At 37.4% G+C, this 22595-nt stretch overlaps 1 protein-coding gene across 2 annotated transcripts in view; it reads left to right on the forward strand.

Annotated features, from left to right (window-relative positions):
- Positions 1-22595, forward strand: part of KCNH5 (potassium voltage-gated channel subfamily H member 5) — a 315910-nt gene that overhangs the window by 228874 nt on the left and 64441 nt on the right. The window lies entirely within an intron of this gene.

Consider the following 22595-nt stretch of genomic DNA (forward strand, 5'->3'; position numbering starts at 1 on the left):
TGAATAGGGCACATAAATGTAATTGCAGTTCATGTCTCTTTTTCAGTTAAAGTTCTTTCAGTTCTTATACCTCCACTTTCTTTGATCTTCCTACTTTTTATGGAGCACAAAGAATTCTAAATTAAGTTCATGGTGCACACATAATATTTTATATTCTTTAATATCTTCTTACGTTTTAGTTCCTACCTTATAATTAATGTGAACGGATTTATTGGAATGGCTAAAATAACCAGGTAATCTCTAAATGTCTTGACAAGTCTATTGTACCTTTTAGAGATGATAAAAATGGCATTTCTCCCAACAGAAAATCTTGCTCCTAAGATATTTGTTTTGTTGAATTTATATTTTGTCTTTTCTCTTCTGTGTTTATGGATTATTAGGATTACAGGGTAAGAATTATTAAACCAAGACCATTTCCATCTAATCTTTTAATTGTAACTTTAAATTCCCAAGAGAATTATTCTTGTTTGTGTAGGGTTGGGATAGAGGTTATAAATTGTTCTGGGGTTGGGGGGAGGTGGCATAAGCTAGGAAGGAAAAAACAGAATTAAATGAACTTAATAATATGAGAAAAATCATTTTTCTATTTAATATGACGTTGTAGTTAAAATCATTTATTTGAAATCAATCTCTTGTAAATATTTTCTCATTATTAGAGAGGACTTATGCTATAGTTCTTAAAATCCAAAACATGCTTCTTATTTTTATTCTGAAAAGAAAAAAAAATCTGAGATGTGAATGAATAATATTTTCCTATTTTGAGAATCTGTGAAAATGTGACTTTGATGCTGTGGGTAATATTTCTTCCTGTATACCTGCTATTAGAAGTCAAGTGTGTCACACTTTAAATACTTAAAAGGGCTTTTCCCAGGTTGCAGAAAATTAAATGTTTGCTTTTGCATCCACATTTTTGCGTTGCATTATAAAAATGTCGGTGTACCATGAAACCTGCAGATTTGCTCTACATATTATGATTATGAATTTGGTTAATTCAGAGACTTTTATAAATGACAAACTAGTTGTTTGCTTTTTAAAAATTCATGTTTGTCTTTAAAACTTTCTAAGCAGTGAGTATCATATCACTAACCTATGGTTGAAATTATACATTCTTATGATTTCTCAACTGTAGGTTTTTTCATAAAATATCGGAAAGTTAGCTTAGACTCAGCCTCAGACCCACCCCCCACCACTCCTTATAACTCAGTCTTGCTTGTCTCCTTGCTATCATCCTACTCTTAATCTCCACTCTTGGTATACTGCTTTTAAATTTTCAGTCTTGGACTAGTCTTCCCCTTGAAAGGCCTTCTATTTTCAGTTTCAATCTCTCTAAAATATATGTTTCTAAAATATATGCATCGTGTCAGTTTCCTCATTAGTTTTCCCACCAGGTTTTTCAGCACCTTGAGGATAAAATGTAACTCGCACCATGGCCTGTGAGACCCCTTAGGTCCTGGTCTCTGCCCTTCTTTTCTCCCTGACCTTGTCTGCTCCCTATCCCGCTTTGTTCTTGCTGTACTAAAATTGCTGGAAGTTTCCGAATACCACCAGGTTCTCTCTTACTGCCGGGCTTTTGCATATACTGTTAGCTTGCTCAGAGCAGCTCTTCCCCTTTATAGTGGGCCATCTCTTGCTTCCCCATCCTCTTTTATTTTATTCTTTTCCTAATTGTACAATTTTGGATTAGGAGCCTGGGCTTCCATGTGTTCTAGTTTGAAAACTGCTGGAATGCGATATACCTGAAATGGAATGGTTTTTAAAAAGGGAATTTAATAAGTCACAGTGTACAGTTTTAAGGCTGTGAAAATGTTCACATTAAGGCAAGGCTATAGAAATGTCCAACCTAAGGTACCCAGGGAAAGATACTTTGGTTCAAGAAGGCCAATGACATTCAGGGTTTCTCTCTCGCCTGGAAGGGCACATGGCAAACATGATGGCGTCTACTACCTTTCTCTCCAGGCTTCTTGTTTCATGAAGCCCCCCCAGGGGCATTTTCCTTCTTCTTTTCCAGAGGTCTCTGCCTGCACGGGCTCTCGTGGTTCTCATGTCTCTTAAAGGGCTCCATCACGCATCCCACCTGGAATGGGTGGGGACACATTTCAGTGGAAACCATCTAATCAAAAGTTACCACCCAAAATTGGGTGGGTCACCTCTCCATGGATAATCAAAAAGCTCCCAGACAGCAGCATGGAATGAGGATGAAAGAACATGGCTTTTCTGGGGTCCACAAGAGATTCAAACCGGCACACATGCTTATACCGGGTTCTTAGTATCTCCTAGTTATATCATTTACCGATTTATCCTTTGACCTCACTGTAAGCCTTGGAGATATCTTGCTCATTTTTGTCTCTGTCCTCTGTGATAGGACCCCTTAAAATAGCCTCTTATTAAAGAGTTGTTCAATGAGCCAGATTCTCTAATTCTTCATTAAAACATTTCATATTTGTTTCAGTTCTTGATAGGCATGACGAGAATGCTTTGCTTTTATGTGCTGTATTCTGTGGCATAATTGTCGTTTCCTCTGTGCGCTATCATAAGGTTCTGACTACTCTCTACTTCTCCTTTGTCCAGATATAATACTTACGGTAAAATGCATTTTCCTGAGTCTCTAGCTTTAGCATAGATCTATTATATACTTAGAAAGCATTTTCCTACTATTAATTAGGCACCTTTAACAGGAGATAAGGGGAATTAAAGTATGTTAAGTATGTTAGGGACTCATAACTATATATCATTCCTTTGTGCTCCTTCAGGGACCTTCAGTATCTAGCAAAAACCTAACTCATACCTTTGCCATTCAATATGGTAGAAAGACTTTAAATTACACCCAGTGAAGAAGATTTAGCTCTAATTCCTAAAAGTGGCATTGAAAAGTGGCAACAAACATTTATAAGTTAAATGGGCTTGAGGAAAGGTAAATCACCCTTGTGGTTATTAAATGAGTCCCCTTCCCCATACTTAAGTAAAGTTTAGAAGTGTAGGTACATATCCATTTGATTTTAAATTTCCTATCATAACTTTTAAAGTATATTTTAAGAGTACACATCAGGACCCCTTGAAAGTCTGATTTAATATTCCAACAATTGCTATTTATTGAGTACTCATTACTTTATATGCATTATTACATCAAATCTTTTAATCAATCTGTGACTAATGTATTACTGTAGTCACTCAACAAATGAGGAAATCAAGGCTCTGCAACATTAGATGATTCACCTTAGGTCACAGCTAATGACAGGTGGACGCAGGATTTCTCATCAGATCTGATTCACTCTGTGCCCATTTTCCTAACCATCACACTATAGCAATGAGGCTTTGTTTAAAAGGAATTTTTTAAACAAATTTTAGAGTTATATAACTATTTCATTAAATATTCCTGGAAAATAGAGTACCTATATTAGCTTTATCAGTCTGTTTCCTTGTATAAAAAATATTTCTCTAACAACAGTGCTAAGAGTTAAGAACCACATCCATATGTATTTTTAGAATCCTTCACGAAACAAAACCTGAGAAATTTGACTAAATAGGTGACAGTTAAACCAGGTACTAAATACTTGAGAATATGCTCTTCCTTTAAACGACTAATTTACTACCAAGTTGGTATTTGACACTGGGGAGAAGTGATACCTGAGCTTGAATTTCATGAGCCTTCAGAACACAAGAGGGAGATTCTTGCATCTTTGAATCTCCTTACATCTTTGAGACTTGGGCCATGGAAGAGTTCAGAGTCCAGCAAGTTGAGTGGCATTCATTACACTGAAAGTGAAACTTGCAAAAACGCTTCAAGATTCCAAGCACAGCCACAAATCTTTGCAGCTCCGTCCTTGAGAAGGCGAAGAGTCTATTTTTTCACTCTGAATCTGTACTGGCCTTGTGACTCGCTTTGGCCAGGAGAGTGTGGGGGAGATGACGCTGCTCCAGAGCTGGTCCTCAAGAGGCATCGTGTACTTACACTTACTGCTGTTGGACCTCTGACTCTTCCATGTGGACAGGACCCAGGCAACCCTGCTCAGGTACCAGAGATTATGTGGAGAGGCTCCAAACATCCCAGGTACCCTAGCTGAGGCTAAAATATACCAGCCAGCTACAGCCAACTCACCAGCCTTCTGCAGATTCCTGTGCAATCTGCTCAGATCAGCTGAACATGAGCCACACCAGAAATGGCGAGCTGAAGCTGGCCCATCTTGTGAGCTAGCAGAATGGTGAGGTAATTAAGTAGTTTTTTTGTTTGAAACCACTGAATTTGGGACAGTTTCTGCGAATGAAAGCTACCTGACAAACCACAACTGTATCAGACAGAGTTCTCCAGAGAAACAGAACAGGATATGTTCATATTCATCTTTGTATTCCTACTCATTATTTATTCATATAAAGAGATTTATTTTAAGGAATTTGTTTATGTGTTTGTGGGGGCTGCTAAGTCTGAAATCTGCAGGGCAGGCCAACATACTGGAAATTTCAGTAAGAGTTAATGTTTCGGTCTTGGACTCCAAAATCTGTAGGGGAGGACAGCAGGATGGAAACCCAGAAAGAAGTTGATGTTGCAGGCTCCAGGCAGAATTTCTTCTTCTGAAAACTTCAATTGTTAGCTCTTAAGGGCTTCAGGAGATTGGATGAGGCCCAGTCACATTATGGAGGGTAATTTCCTTTACTTAAAATCGATTGATTGTAGCTGTTAATCACAGCTACAAAATGCCTTCACAACAACATCTAGGCTGGTGTTTGACACGTAAAATTACCATAATAATAAGTCACACGTTAATGCTCTTTAAATTGTATTGCCTTCCAGATACTGGAGGAGGTAAAATATAGCAAAAATCTTTTACTAATTATCTTCCTTTCCTGTCAATTTATATTGTCATCATTAATTTTCAGAAATAATTTTGTGATTTTATGTGGTGCAACTCATCCAGATTTATAGTACATTGCATTTGTGCATAATTTTGTCTTGTACTTACTCTGGAATATATTCCATTGGTAGCCAATAACTTGTGCCATCCTAGTACTTCTCTTATTTCCTAATTATAACTTCTCAGCTCTCTCCTTAAATGTTGAACTTCTCTGGAAGGAGCAGGGCTGTTCGACTTGCTTTCCTCATTGCTCGTTTGTTTTCCTGACGTAATCATATCGCCTCCCATACAGCTTCATCTGTGTTTTTTTAGCTTTCTTATAACTACCAAACAAACCAGTGTCTTATTTCCACTCTTCTTTCCTTGTTTGTGTTCCCCTGATCAGGGCCAATATTTCAATTTGCCTTTGGCTTCAAGGAGCTGAAAATTTAACTAACTACAAATTAAATAACTGGGTTTTCTTTTGTCACACACACACACAAAACAGAGCTAGTAAGTTGTGCATGTTGGTTTCCCACTCAACAATGCCTTTGAAATTTCAGTCTTCTTTTTATGTGTGGAGGAAGAGGTATTATTGGAGGATAGGTTCATGTCTAAATCACCAGAGATTTTAAATTTTTATTAGAATCTAAAATGGATTCAGAAAATCTTACAGTATAACTGTATAACCAGTGAAAACTCACAAATTAAGAAATATAATTTTGATAACACCCCTACACACGTATAATGCCTGTAGTTACTCTGTATACAGCACAGCGAAACATTTAAATTTAGTTTGCCTATTTTCATTGGATATGTTTTTTTAAACCTTTTAAAATCTTTTAAGTCCCATATCCATCCCTTGCTTTTCCTTACAATTATCTACTAAAGAACCTTGACCGTTTCCCCTACAAAGTTTCCCCAGTCTCGACTCTGCTCACTGTGTACTCATGGTGCAGTACAACATGTTCCGTTCTCTGGATTTTCATAAATTGGCAGATGGGAAGGGGCCAAAATGGCAGCTTAGCAACATGCGCGTTTTAGTTCGTCCTCCAGAACAACTACTAAATAACCAGAAAGAGTACAGAACAGCTCCCGGAGCCATGATGGTAACCAGACACACAGTGTACCCCAGTCTGGATCAGCTGGACCGGCTGCAAGTCTCCAGAACAGTGAGTTCCCAAAGCCGCGGCGGCCAGCGCCCGGCGCGTCTCCCCCACAGGCAGCTTCCCAGAGGGAAAGGAAAGAGACTCTAAAAGTAGCAAGGACTGAGTCCAACCAAACACCAATTGTGGCATTAATAAACAAATTCTGACTACTAAAAATAGGCCCCCAGCTCAGGCGAAACTGGTCAAGGCGGAGGTCTCTTATTGGGCTAACCGAAAAAGAGGAAAGGGGACGAAACGGAAGTTTTTGTGGCTGTTTCTACGGAGGCTTGACTGCCTCTGGATTTCAGCGGCGGGACTACTCAGGCTGCAGCTGCCCCAGACATAGGCAGAAACAGACTGCTTTCAGGGCTGTCTCCCGCCTGTTCCCCAGGGAAGGGGTGAAGCCCAACTTGGGTGGAATCCCTCTCTCAAGGAATTCAGACCCCAGGGCTTGGCAATTTGAAGCCATTAAAACCAGCCTACAGCCTCTCCTCTGTCTCCACCATGCCCCCAGCAGGGAGAGTCTGCCAAAGTTAAAGGTACCGCATCATCTTATGCTGGTGGGACCTGCAGTCAGACAAGTGCCACATACTGAGCAGGATAAGAAAAACAGAGCCCGGAGACTTCACAGGAGAGTCTTTCAACCTGCTGGGTCTCACCCTCAGGGAAAACTGACATAGGTGACTCCTTCCCTCTGATAGGAGGCCAGTTTAGTCCGGGAAAACCTGGCTGGAGTCTGTAATACCTATGTAGACCCTCCTAAGGGTGGGGACGGAAAAGACACCTTACAAGCAAGACAAGAAACAAGACACAAGAACTGAAAAATTACCCTCTGTTAAACAAAACTTAAGCTAGAGGCCCAGAAAAAGCTGAACTGAAGGTCAAAAAACAGATAGACAACAAACTCATCTAGCAAGAAAACCCTAGGTAAGATAAGTGAAAGCAATCTCCAGAATAAACTAATTAAGGTAATTAAATGTCTAGATGCCAGCAAAAAATAACAAATCACATCAGGAAAATTGAAGATATAGCCCAGTCAAAGGAACAAACCAATAGTTCAACTGAGATAGAGGAGCTGAGACAACTAATTCTGAATATACGAACAGAAATGGAAAACCTCATCAAAAACCAAATCAATGAATTGAGGGAGGACATGAAGAAGGCAAGGAATGAACAAAAAGAAGAAATGGAAAGTCTGAAAAAACAAATCATAGAACTTATGGGAATGAAAGATACAGTAGAAGAGATGAAAAAAACAATGGAACCTACAATGGTAGATTTCAAGAGACAGAGGTTAGGATTAGTGAACTGGAGGATGGAACATCTGAAATCCAAAAAGAAACAGAAATTATAGGGAAAAGAATGGAAAAATATGAGCAAGGACTCAGGGAATTGAATGATAATATGAAGCGCACAAATATTATTAAAGCGGGGTCCCAGAAGGAGAAGAGAAGGGAAAAGGAGGAGAAAAACTAATGGAAGAAATTATCACTGAAAATTTACCAACTCTTATGAAAGACCTAAAATTACAGATTCAAGAAGTGCAGCACACCATAAAGAGAATAGATCCAAATAGACGTTCTCCAAGACATTTACTAGTTAGAATGTCAGAGGTCAAAGAGAAAGAGAGGATCTTGAAAGCAGCAAGAGAAAAGCAATCCATCACATACAAGGGAAACCCAATAAGACTATGTGTAGATTTCTCAGCAGAAACCATGGAAGCAAGAAGACAGTGGGATGATATATTTAAATTACTAAAAGAGAAAAACTGCCAACCAAGACTTCTATATCCAGCAAAATTATCCTTCAAAAATGAGGGAGAAATTAAAACATTTTCAGACAAAAAGTCACTGAGAGAATTTGTGACCAAGAGACCAGCTCTGCAAGAAATACTAAAGGGAGCACTAGAGTCAGATATGAAAAGACAGAAGAGAGAGGTATGGAGAAGAGTGTAGAAAGAAGGAAAATCAGATATGATATATATAATACAAAACGCAAAATGGTAGAGGAAAATATTATCCAAACAGTAATAACACTAAATGTTAATGGACTGAATTCCCCAATCAAAAGACATAGACTGGCAGAATGGATTAAAAAACAGGATCCTTCTATATGCTGTCTACAGGAAACACATCTTAGACCCAAAGATAAACATAGGTTGAAAGTGAAAGGTTGGGAAAAGATATTTCATGCAAATAACAACCATAAAAGAGCAGGAGTAGCTATACTAATATCCAACAAATTAGACTTCAAATGTAAAACAGTTAAAAGAGACAAAGAAGGATACTATGTACTAATAGAAGGAACAATTCAACAAGAAGACATAACAATCATAAATATTTATACACCAAACCAGAATGCCCCAAAATACATGAGGCAAACACTGCAAACACTGAAAAGGGAAATAGACACATCTACCATAATAGCTGGAGACTTCAATTCCCCACTCTCATCAATGGACGGAATGTCTAGACAGAGGATCAATAAAGAAACAGAGAAGTTGAATATTACAATAAATGAGCTAGACTTAACAGACATTTATAGAACTTTACACCCCACAACAATAGGATACACCTTTTTCTCAAGTGCTCATGGATCATTCTCTAAGATAGACCATATGCTGGGTCACAAAGCAAGTTTCAACAAATTTAAAAAGATTGAAATCATACACAACACTTTCTCAGATCATAAAGGAATGAAGTTGGAAATCAGTAATAGGCAGAGCACCAGAAAATTCACAAATACGTGGAGGCTCAACAGCATACTCTGAAACAACCAGGGGGTCAAGGAAGAAATTACAAGAGAAATCAGTAAATATCTCGAGGTGAATGAAAATGAAAACACAACATATCAAAACTTAAGGGATGCAGCAAAGACAGTGCTAAGAGGGAAATTTATTGCCCTAAATGCCTATATCAAAAAAGAAGAAAGGGCAAAAATTTGGGAATTAACTGTCCATTTGGAAGAACTGGAGAAAGAACAGCGAACTAACCCCAAAGCGAGCAAAAGGAAAAAAATAACAAAGATTAGAGCAGAAATAAATGAAATTGAGAACTTGAAAACAGTTGAGATAATCAATAAAGCCAGAAGTTGGTTCTATGAGAAAATCAATAAGATTGATGGACCCTTAGCAAGATTGACAAAAAGAAGAAGAGAGAGGATGCAAATAAATAAGATCAGAAATGGAAGAGGAGACATAACCACTGACCTCACAGAAATAAAGGAGGTAATAACAGGATACTATGAACAACTTTATGCTAATAAATACAACAATGTAGATGAGATGGACATCTTCCTAGAAAGGCATGAACAACCAGCTTTGACTCAAGAAGAAATAGATGACCTCAACAAACCAATCACAAGCAAAGAAATTGAATCAGTCATTAAGAAGCTCCCCAAAAAGAAAAGTCCAGAACCAGATGGCTTCACATGTGAATTCTACCAAACATTCCAGAAAGAATTAGTATCAATCCTGCTCAAACTCTTCAAAAAAATTGAAGTGGAGGGAAAGCTACCTAATTCATTCTATGAAGCCAACATCACCCTCATACCCAAACCAGGCAAAGATATTACAAAAAAAGAAGACTACAGACCAATCTCTCTAATGAATATAGATGCAAAAATCCTCAACAAAATTCTAGCAAATCGAATCCAGCAACACATTAAAAGAATTATACATCATGACCAAGTAGGATTCATCCCAGGTATGCAAGGATGGTTCAACATAAGAAAATCAATTAATGTAATACACCATATCAACAAATCAAAGCAGAAAAATCACATGATCATCTCAATTGATGCAGAGAAGGCATTTGACAAGATTCAGCATCCTTTCCTGTTGAAAACACTTAAAAGGATAGGAATACAAGGGAACTTCCTTAAAATGATAAAGGGAATATATGAAAAATGCACAGCTAATATCATCCTCAATGGGGATAAACTGAAAGCTTTTCCCCTAAGATCAGGAACAAGACAAGGATGTCCACTATCACCACTGTTATTCAAACATCGTGTTGGAAGCTCTAGCCAGAGCAATTAGACAAGAAAAAGAAATACAAGGCATCAAAATTGGAAAGGAAGAAGTAAAACTATCACTGTTTGCAGATGATATGATACTATATGTCGAAAACCCTGAAAAATCCACAGCAAAACTACTAGAGCTAATAAACAAGTATAGCAAAGTGGCAGATTACAAGATCAACATTCAAAAATCTGTAGTGTTTCTATACACTAGTAATGAACAATCTGAGGGGGAAATCAAGAAACGAATTCCATTTACAATTGCAACTAAAAGAATAAAATACTTAGGAATAAATTTAACTAAGGAGACAAAAGAACAATACAAAGAAAACTACAAGACACTGTTAAAAGAAATCAAAGAAGACCTAAATAGATGGAAGGGCATACCATGTTCATGGATTGGAAGACTAAATATAGTTAAGATGTCAATTCTACCTAAATTGATTTACAGGTTCAATGCACTACCAATCAAAATCCCAACAACTTACTTTTCAGAAATAGAAAAACTAATAAGCAAATTTATCTGGAAGGGCAGGGTGCCCCAAATTGCTAAAAGTATCTTGAGGAAAAAAAACGAAGCTGGAGGTATCATGCTGCCTGACTTTAAGGCATATTATGAAGCCACAGTGGTCAAAACGGCATGGTACTGGCATAAAGATAGATATATTGACCAGTGGAATCGAATAGAGTGCTCAGATATAGACCCTCTCATCTATGGACATTTGATCTTTGATAAGGCAGTCAAGCCAACTTATTAGGGACAGAACAGTCTCTTCAATAAATGGTGCCTAGAGAACTGGATATCCATATGCAAAAGAATGAAAGAGGACCCGTATCTCACACCCTATATAAAATTTAACTCAAAATGGATCAAACATCTAAACATTAGGTCTAAGACCATAAAACAGTTAGAGGAAAATGTAGGGAGATATCTTATGAATCTTACAATTGGAGGCGGTTTTATGGACCTTAAACCTAAAGCAAGAGCACTGAAGAAATAAATAAATAAATGGGAGCTTCTCAAAATTAAACACTTTTGTGCATCAAAGAACTTCATCAAGAAAGTAAGAAGACAGCCTACACAATGGGAGACAATATTTGGAAACGACATATCAGATAAAGGTCTAGTATCCAGAATTTATAAAGAGATTGTTCAACTCAACAACAAAAAGACAGCCAATCCAATTACAAAATGGGAAAAAGACTTGAACAGACACTTCTCAGAAGAGGAAATACAAATGGCCAAAAGGCACATGAAGAGATGCTCAACGTCCCTGGCCATTAGAGAAATGCAAATTAAAACCACAATGAGATATCATCTCACACCCACCAGAATGGCCATTATCAACAAAACAGAAAATGACAAGTGCTGGAGAGGATGTGGAGAAAGAGGCACACTTATCCACTGTTGGTGGGAATGTCAAATGGTGCAACCACTGTGGAAGGCAGTTTGGCGGTTCCTCAAAAAGCTGAATATAGAATTGCCATATGACCCAGCAATACCATTGCTACGTATCTACTCAGAGGACTTAAGGGCAAAGACACAAATGGACACTTGCACACCAATATTTATAGCAGCATTATTTACAACTACAAAGAGATGGAAACAGCTAAAATGTCCATCAACAGACGAGTGGCTAAACAAACTGTGGTATATACATACGATGGAATATTATGCAGCTTTAAGACAGAATAAACTTTTGAAGTCTGTAACAACATGGATGGACCTAGAGAACATTATGCTGAGTGAGACTAGCTAAAAACTAAAGGACAAATACTGTATGGTCTCATTGATATGAACTGACATTAGTGAATAAACTTGGAATATGTCGTTGGTAACAGCGACCATCAGGAGATAGAAATAGGGTAAGATATTTGGTAATTGGAGCTGAAGTGATACAGGCTGTGCAACAGGATTGGATACAAAAACTCAGAAATGGACAGCACAATACTACCTAATTGTAATGTAATTATGTTAAAACACTGAATGAAGCTTCATGTGAGAATGATAGAGGGAGGAGGGCTGGGGACATAAATGAAATCAGAAAGAAAGATAGATGTTAAAGATCGAGACGGTATAATCTAGGAATGCCTAGAGTGTATAATAATCGTGAAATGTACAATGTACAAATTTTAAAAATGTTTTTGCATGAGGAAGAACAAAGGAATGTTATTATTGCAGGGTGCTGAAAATAGATGGTAATTAATACTTTAAAATATCACCTTGTGTGTGAGACTAAAGCAAAAAATGTTTATTTGTTACAAAATTTATATTTTGACTAGAGCATTTCCTAATATAACTCATGTAGATAGTTTCAGTGAATGTCATAAGTACTTGGAATCTCAGGTAGGACATGAGATTTTGTTCGTTTGTCCAGAGGGATGCCCCGATGTATCCCAGAGTGATTTGATCAGTGACTGGAAAAATATTTGCAAGCCCCCTTCGGGGAATGGTGAGAGCAGGGAGAAATTCAACTTCCCCAAGTTGAATTCTTGATATCATCACAAGCAGTGTGGACAACCAAAGGTATAGGCAAAGCCCCCAGTCTTGGGGTTTGTTCACATGAAACTTAACCCCACAAAGGATAGGTCAAGTCTACTTAAAATTTAGGCCTAAGAGTCACCCCCAAGAGAGCCTCTTTTGTTGCTCATATGTGGCTCTCTCTCCAGCCAACATGACGAGCAGTCTCACCACCCTCCCCCTCTCTGTGTGGGACATGACTCCCAGGGGTGTGGACCTTCCTGGCAATGTGGGACAGAAATCCTGGAATGAGCTGAGACTCAGCATCAAGGGACTGAGAAAAACCCTAGAATGAGCTGAGATTTAACATCAAGGGATTGAGAGAACCTTCTTGACCAAAGGGGGAAGAGTGAAATGAGACTAAGTGTCAATGGCTGAGAGATTCCAAACAGAGTCGAGAGGTTATCCTGGAGGTTATTCTTACGCATTAAGTAGATATCACCTTGTTGTTCAAGATGTAGTGGAGAGGCTGGAGGGAATTGCCTGAAAATGTAGTGCAGTGTTCCAGTAGCCATGTTTCTTGATAATGATTGAACAATGATATAGCTTTCATAATGAGACTCTGTGAATGTGAAAACCTTATGTCTGATGCTCCTTTTAGCTACTATATCAACAGAAGAGTAGAACATATGGAATAAAAATAAATAATACGGGGAACAAATGTTAAAATCAATTTAGTTTGAAATGCTTATGGTAAATGAAAGCGAGGGGTAAGGGGTATGGCATGTATAATCTTTTTTTTCTCTATTATAATTTTATTTCTTTTTCTGTTGTCTTTTTATTTCTTTTTCTAAATCGATGCAAATGTTCTAAGAAATGATGAATATGCAACTATGTGATGATATTAAGAATTACTGATTGTATATGTAGAATGGAATGATATCTTAATGTTTTGTTTGTTAATTTTTTTTAATTAATAAAAAAAAGTTTAAAAAAAATTGGCAGGTGGATCCAGAGGCTTGATCAGACCAAGTTCAGTCCCTTTAGAGACCACAGATGTGAATGTGTTCTTTCTTCAGGAGACTAATCATGTCTGCTTGAATCTCTTTTATGGTTTTGCCAGCCATCAGTACTCAATGCCTAGTACCATTAGTTCACTGCAGATTCTGAAATGGAGTTATTATAATTCTTTACTGGTTTACTTGTTAGTTGGTATATTTTTATAGAGATATGCATCCTCACATGTGTTATTTGGTTACCCAATGTAGAGTTCACATTGGAAAAACCTGGGATAAATGTTTGATACTTTCCTATTACCTACGAATTTTTGAGATAATTAATAGGCTTCTTACCCCTGAATGTGTTCAGATAGTTTTAAAATAATATCATTATGAACTCATGGATTTACACAAATTTTATGAGTTTTAGTGTACTGAGATTTTTGTGCTTATTGAAGTTCAATTTGTCCCATCTTTTGTGCAATAGTTATAGTTCTTCGGAGAAACAGAGCTGACTATAAATATACATGTAAATAGTGTGAGATTTATTATAGGCATTGGCTTACCTGACTCTGGGAATGAGCCAGTCCAAGCTCCTTAGGGCAGGCCACAAGTTGGAGACCCTGCTGAGGGATTTCATTGAACTCCCCAGGAGAAGATGGCTGGCTGAAGTAGGGGTCAATGTCATTTGTTTCCTGACTGCTGAAATCATCAGTTTTCCTTTAACTGGTTGGATGAGACATCTCTCATTGTTGAGGTTGATTTAGATTGTAGGTGTAATCAGCCATAGATACAGTTAACCTACTGATGGGGTGTAAATCCAAGAAATATTTCCACGGTAGCACTCAGGCTGGTGCTTGTTGACCAAACAGCTGGACCCCATAACCCAGGCAAGTTGACACCTGAACTTAACCATCACATTCGACCAGTAGGAGCCCCTTCAAGGTGGCTCTTGTGTCCTTTGATACAATAGTCTTTGACAGCTTTCGTGTTGTCTCATATGACAAGATACTTATTTTGTACATGTCCTGTCCAGTACCTGGAATCAGCCAGTAACCATTTCTTCAGAAAGTTCAGTGTTTTTTAGTGAGACACAATATTTCAAGAACAGTTCTGAGTTCTAAGAATGCTCGTTGCTACTGGGTTGATCATTGTTTTTAGCCCCTTTCAATGGACAGAATTAGGAACGTGTATAAATACACACACATATATATGGTATGTTTATATAATTATTATACATATACACGTATTTACACAAATATTATACTGCATGCATATATATGGTATATTTATACAGATATTTACCATGAGCTCATACAGATATATTCAATTCATATTTAGTAGTACAGAGTTTTTATTTATCCACCTCTATATTACATCTTAATATACTTTCTTCCATGTTGAGAATTCTGGGAGTGATAGAATTAAAATATTCCATAACTGCTTATTTGTTTTATGCCACAAAGCAATATAACAATCTCAGAATAACAGTAGTAATAGTACCACTACCATCAATATGATTACTGAAAACATATGTATGAATTTTTCCGTATGTAAGCCCCATTCTCTCCCCACCCATCATAATTCTCAATAGTTGTATAATATCTACATATTTGGAACATATAGCCATTGCACACTATACTCTTTCAATTTAAACCTTCTTTTAATCCTACTTCTACATGTAGCTGTATATTTAGTGTTATCACATGTTTCTGTGCCATTATCTCTAGGTATTTTGGCTGTCTGAAACATACTGTCTACAAGATTTTTAGAAAGGGCCCATAACAGTAATATTCCCTGAGTTTGTTTATATTGATGATATAGTTTATGACTTTGGAAGTCAATTTTGCTGTATATAAAATCCTTGGTTTACATTTCTTTCCTAGAATGTCTTAAACATTTTATTCCCTCTATTCCACCTGAATTAATAGGTAAGTCATAGAGCTTCTGTTTCCAGTATAACTTTCATATCGTTCTCTCCTTTCACCCTTATTGTCAGTGCCTTCCTTATGACTGTGAGGCCACATAAAATTGTATATTTTTAATCTGTGAAATATTGTACTGTTGTTTCACACTGATATCAAATAGCCTTTCCATGAGACTTCCTAGTCTCTGTCATCAATTATGCTATTAAAGCGCTAGACATATCCTGACTCTCTTTATTTGAAATACCTCCTGTGGTTTCCTCTTTAAGTAGAATTAAGTAGACTCCATTGCATGGCATTCAAGGTTCTCTCTTTTGGATTCTGTCTTTTTTTTCTCTAGACTTGGCCTCTCCTAGGTGTTCTATTTTGCACCTAGGTGGTATATTTACTGGAATGCAATATACCATAAACAGAATGGCTTTTAAAAAGGGGAATTTATTAAGTTGCTAGTTTACAGTTCTAAGGCTGAGAAAATGTCCCAATTAAAACAAGTCTGTAGACATGTCCACATAAGACACCGACAAGAGGTCACCTTCACACGAGAAAAACCGATGATGTTCAGGGTTTCTCTCTCAACCGGGAAGACACATGGTGAACATGGCGACATTGCTAACTTCCTCTCCAGGCTTCTTGTTTCTTGACACTCCCCAGGGATGTTTTCCTTCTTCAGCTCCAGAGGTCTCTGGCTGCGTGGCCTCTGGTAGTTCTTGTGGCTGTCTCTTCATTCTGGCGGTTCTCTCAGATCTCAAGCCTTTTCCAAAATACTGCCTCTTTTAAAGGATTCCAGTAAAGTCATCAAGATCCACCTGGAATGGGTGGAGTCACATCTCCCTCTAATCAGAAGTTAATATTCACAGTTGGGTGTGCCACATCTCGGTGGTGATAACTTAATCAAGTTTCCAACCTGCATTATCAAATAGGGATTAAAAGAAATGGTTGGTCCCGCAAGATTGGATCAGGATAAAAAGATGGGTTTTCTAGGTGCATTATCCTTTCAAACCAGCACACGAGGCTAACTGTGCTCACGTTCCCAGGAAGATCGTGCCTGTGCTATTCTCTTAGTTCAGTGCTCCCTTTTTGGTGTGGCTGTTCCTGAATTCCCTCTGATTCAAAATAAGTGTTCTTTTTTTTCCTAGTGGACTTTGTCTATCCTGTTCCCATAGCATTTTATTGTATTCTTTCGTATTTTATAATTATTTTTTTTAAAGCATCTCTTTGCTTAAAAAGTTAAAGTCTCCTTGGGAGTAGGATTTGTATTTCCTGCATATCTGTGTCTCACAGCATGCGGCATAGGTTTCAGTTTAAGGTTGAAATTAGGTTTAGGAGGCTGGATGCATTTATTAAATGAGATGAAAATTGCAGCCATAATGCCCCCCAATTAACATTTGAGAACGTAATAAGACTTAACAGTTTTATTATACGTATACTTTCTTAGAAAGACAAATGAGAAGAATTTCAACATGTAACAACTTTTGAATTTAGTCTTTTGCTTGGATTTCTTTTCTATAATATTCTACTGACTTTATTGATTTGGGAATATATTTGGGTTTCTGTATATAGCCAGTTTGTTTGTACATGGCATCATCAGCTTGTTTATAAACATTTCCCCACCCTCCTTGATGGCATCTACCATTGCCCTTTACTGGTATAAGGATATGCTTTCTTTCAAAATAATTTATTGAGATGAAATAATTTAACATAAAATTAACCATTTTTAAAGTGAATAATTCAGTGGCATTTAGGGAATTCACAATGTTGTATAACCACTACTTTTATCTAGTTGTAATACATTTCCATCACTCCAAAGTAACACTCCTTACCCATTAAGCAGTTGTTCTCAATCTCTCCCTTCTCTCAGCCCCTGGCAAGTACCATTCTGCATTTTCTCTGTGGGTTTACTTGTTTGGGTTGTTTCATGTAAAAAGAATCATGCAATATGTGACCTTTTGTATCTGGCTTCTCTTTCACTTAGCATAATGCTTGCAAGGCTCATCCCACATCAGTAGCATGTATCAGTATTTAATTTCTTTGCATAGCTGAATAATATTCCATCGTTGGTTTATACCACAATTTGTCCATTTATTCATTGATAGATACATGGGTTGTTTCCTTATTTTGATGATTGTGAGTAGTACTGCTGTGACCCTGCGTGCACATGTACTGGTTTACCTGTCTTCAATTCCTTTGGTATACACCTGGGACTGTAACTGCTGGGTCATATGGTAATCTTCTTATTTTCTTTTTTTCTTTTTATCTTTTTAATAAGCTTCCAAATTGTTTCTACAGCAGCTGCACCATTTTACTTTCCATCAGCAAAGTGCAAGTGTTCCAATTTCTCTGCATCCTTCTTAACACTTGTTCTTTCTATCTACCTATCTGTGTCTATCCATCTAATCTATCTGTCTGCCTGTCTGTCTGTCTATCTATCTATCTATCTATCTATCTATCTATCTATCTATCTATCTATCTATCTATCTATCTATCTATCTATCTATCTAATAGATATCCTAGTAGGTAAGAAGTGGTGCCTCATTGTGTGGTTTTGACTTGCTTTTCCCTGATAGCTAATGATGTTGAACATCTTCTCATGTGCTTTCTCATCATTTGTGTATCTTCTCCGGAGAAATGTCTATTCAAGTCCTTTACCAATGCTTAAATGTGATTGTCTTTTTGTTGCTGAATTGTGAGTTCCATATAGATTGTAAATTTTAGGCTCTTATCAGTTACATGATTTGAAAATATTTTTTCCCATTCTGTGGGCTGCCTTTTCACTTTCATGGTAATGTTCTTTGATATACAAACATTTTTAGCTTGGATGAGTTGTAGTTTATTTATTTTCTCATTTGTTACCTGTCTTAAATTTTGTCTTCTTCTTAGTAGGAACTGGTTGACATTCTTTGTAGATGTAAATAAAAACCTACCAGCTAAATCAATGAAAAACTTTAGTAGGTAATAATTCTTTACTTTTTCTCAAAATATCTTGAAGATTTTATATGTTATACATTATCAGCAGCATGATTTTGGGCATCAGTCACTGAAGATTGACAGGCATTATTTCTAAACATTTTAAAAGATTCCATTCTAATACATCTATATCATTTCTTAATTTTAATTATTGCTTTCTTATTCTTTCTGTTCTTCCCCTTTAAGATATCACTTTATGCTGATTGCTGTTTACAAATAGTAAAAGTCCATTTAAAATCATATAATTGAAAACCCATATTATCGTTTATTTATAAATGAGAACCTTTGCATGTGAATTCGTAGTAAAATTTATAATCCAACTGCAGTAATCAATTATAGTTAAGGGCTGACTAATAAAAATGCATACATGGGTTAAGGTCCATATTTAGAAGAATCATCACATAGAACCATCATTACACCTCCAGATATGCTCACAGACATCTAAGTAAAATTCAAATACCGTTGTATATATCAGCTATTCTCACTAATGAATGATTGTGATAATTTTTATGCATTTATTTTCTCCATGCCATTAACTAGCTAAATATAGTATCTCAAATTAAAAAAAATTTGATTGTCTTTAAAATCAGCACCTCAGGGGACCATAATATCCAAGTACTCTGTGGTCTTTAATAGCCCCTTAATTACATTGTAACTCTTGGCCTGTGTTTTGCCTTTAAATTTCTACATTTTCTACTATATGAGTCTTTAAAATGTATTTCTACTTTACAGTCGCGTTTCCTGTGGTTTAGCAGTGAAATGCTTCAGAAAACTTGATGCAAAGAACTGAGAAAAATATAAATAGACCAAACAACAGCTTTCATGTTGACTGCTAGCTTTTCTACTAATTTTAGGACTTTGGGGGAAGGTTAATTCTCTCAAGCTCTAAAATGTTTATAGCTGAGCCTACTTGTATCCAGAGGGAGCTGACCTAGAAACCAGCCTCATGTGTTCTATAGGCATGAAAATGAACAAGAATTCCCAACCCAAACTGTGTGCAAACTCTTGATGAAGCACAAAGCACTTGTCTTGGCCGTTCCACGCGTACTCCAACATCTCCGCGTGTGATTTCTGCAGATTAGTTAGGGTATGTGTGCATAACAGGCCTTAGAGAAGACGTTAGCTAGTCCTGTTGAGGCTGAGAAATTCCTTAATTGATTTATATGGCCGTCTTCCCAGAGCGGCCATAAAAGTTTGTTGTGAATTCAGTGCATATTAGGTGGGGTAGACAGCTGAATAAGCTAATGAAACACACTTTTAAACTAATTTGACTAATCTCCAATTTATATGTTGTGTCCCATAATGGGAATTCTATGTCATAAAACAATTAATATTGTATATTATATATGTGAACTCTGATGCGAGTAGAATTAGTCATTCTTGTGAATTTTTCTATGCTTCACTAAGCTTGGTTGTTGTTGTTTTGGGTACTATGGGATGTTTTACTTTTGCTAACTAAAGTAACTTTTCTGATTCTGTTTGACAATAAATGAGAGACAAAATATTATCAAGAAAATATAATTTAGTGACTACCAAATGAGTTCACGTCCATAGGACTGGGGTTAGAACTGGGACACGTGTGTGCTGGGGGCACGAGCCAATGCATGACGATACGTCATCCTTTCTTTCTCTCTAAGAGCCTGGTTCAGAGGAGCAGAGATGACAATAGAGGAAAAGGAACAAGCTGTAGAGCCAAGCAGTCCTTTAAAAGCCCTGCTATTCCTTTCACCAGGGGCTATGCTCATATAACAGTTGTTCGTTTCCTTCTGTGTATGAAATAATACATGTGAATAATGAGACAAAATAAAATTCACCCATTATCCCATAATGCAGAGGGAACCGTACCTTTTGATGCATTTATTTCCTTGCTTTGTCTGTATACATATGCATGCATGTGTATGTGTGTGAGAGAGAGTGTTGGTGGAGGGATTGAATGAGGCTTATAAAAATGAGATTATACTGTAAGTATGATTTGTTATTCTGCTTTATTGCTTTATATATTGTGAGCGTTTCTCCATGTCACTATTAATTTTTATTTATAATATTGAATTTGTTTATAGCACGAATTTTTTTTAATTCATTGACATTTATCGTGTTTCCACTTTACTGACTGCCCATCAAGTGAACATTTTTACAAGTAAATTTTGGCACCTCTGATTGTACAATTAGAGTAAATACCTATAATGGAAATTACTAGCTCAAAGTGAGTGCCATTTCTAGATTGTTGGTATTCATCCATGTATGATGATTCAGAGGTTATCTTTTTAAATTCCTGTAGCTAGAGTGTCCGTCCGTTAGTGCTATTATCATGCAGTATGTTTAACTCTAGAAACCTTATTTGAATACCTGGTCTCTCACCAACCTTTGCTGGACAAATATCCTCCATGTCAGTAATTAAATGGAATTTTTGGAGGATCTGTGTTCTAGTTTGCTAGCTGCTGGAATGCAACACACCAGAGACAGATTGGCTTTTAAAAACAGGAAATTTATTTCATTAGTTCTTCAGAGGAAAGGCTGCTAACTTGCAACTGAGGTTCTTTCTTATGTGGGAAGGCACAGGGTGGTCTCTGCTGGCCTCCTCTCCAGGCCTCTGGGTTCCAACAACTTTCCCCAGGGTGATTTCTTTCTGCATCTCCAAAGGCCTGGGCTGAGCTGTGAGTGCTGAGATGAGGTGTGCTGAGCTGTTTGGGCTGTGCTACGCTGAGTCTCTCATTTAAGCACCAGCCAATTAAGTCAAACATCATTCATTGCAGCAGGCATGCCTCTTAGCAGACTGCAGGTGTAATCAGCAATAGATGAGGTTCACGTACCATTGGCTCATGTCCACAGCAACAGAACTAGGTGCCTTCACCTGGCCAAGTTGACAGCTGAATCTAACTACCACAATCTCTTGACAAATGAATTTCTCATGATTAATTAATTATCTTTTATTGACGTTTTATGCTGATCACACTGGTTTTAACCACCTCCTTAATAATGCGCACACTTCCTCTCTCTACCCTAGAGTGCCTCTTGTGGTTGAGTCCCAAGGCACATGGTTCCTCTGAGTGTTTCCCCATTGCCCATGTAGACAAAGTGTCTGTTATCTCACTTTCTTATCCTCTCTTTCTCTTCACCCCCACCTCTCTCTCTCATTTCTTTGATTTCAGTCTCTTTTTCCTCTGGTCTCGCTGACCAGAAGCATTGTGGGATGTAAGATTCCTGCCTGCCTGTCTTTCTTCCTCTCTCCCCACTTTTCACTCTTTATATATATAAACACAGACATCATGTATATATGTATCTTACTCTCTCTCTTCTTTCTCCCTTCCCTCTCTTCCTCTTCCTTCCTTCCTCACCCCCCTTTTTGTCTTATGTCTTCCTTCCCTCTCTCTCTCTTTCTTTCATTTTCTTCTTTCTTTCTCTCTCTTGTTCTTTCTCTTTTTGTCCCCCTTGTGCTCACCCTCCCTTTCTTTCTTTCTCTCTTTTTTTCTGTCTCCTGTCAGTCCTGACTAAATCTACGTACTGAGAGCAGTTATTTGTTCATTGCTGTAGTGAGAGTACAGAATATGCCTTTGGGAGAGTGCCTCTAGGAAGATTTTTTCCACCTGGCTGTATCCCATGTCTTTGCTACTTTAAATTTCTCTCTTTTGCATAGCAGTCACCTGAGCAACTCCACTTCTGAGCCAGGGGTTCTTGTGGAATTGCCTCTGGACAGAGGTCTTCGGACACTTTTAATTTTGACTCTTCTTCATCCTCTTTATGTGGCAATTAAGGATTCTTGACTTAGAATGATGAAATACTGATTTGATTACTAGTGAATGGTACACTGAAGGGAATTTGTGATTTCTATGTGATTTTTAAAATTTTACAAAGACATCCACATTTGACTATGTACAGCACCCTGTCAGAAACTGTTTATGGGACAACCCAACTCAGTTCCTAGCCTTTGGAATTGTGGGTGGGGAGCTTCCGGGCTGAGCCCTGAAGCCCTGTGTTAGGTTTGGCTGAGTGGAAAGTGAGGAAACGGCACCCTTGGGGAACTAAACTGTGACAGATTGCAGTCTGCTGCATAGTACATGTTTAATATTTGTCAGAGAAGTTCCAGATTTATAAAGGCTGTGAAAACAGATCCTCATACATTATATTTTATTGCCTTCTCCATCAGAAGGAGCAGAGCGAAAGATGGAACTGATAGGTCACTTTTGCTTCTTCCGGTCACAATGAGTAAAATGAAGATGGCAGATTACCTTCATTTGTCCAATGAAGTTTTGGGA

This window comes from Tamandua tetradactyla, chromosome 12 (assembly GCF_023851605.1).
Source record: "Tamandua tetradactyla isolate mTamTet1 chromosome 12, mTamTet1.pri, whole genome shotgun sequence".
Taxonomy (NCBI): Eukaryota; Metazoa; Chordata; class Mammalia; order Pilosa; family Myrmecophagidae; genus Tamandua; species Tamandua tetradactyla.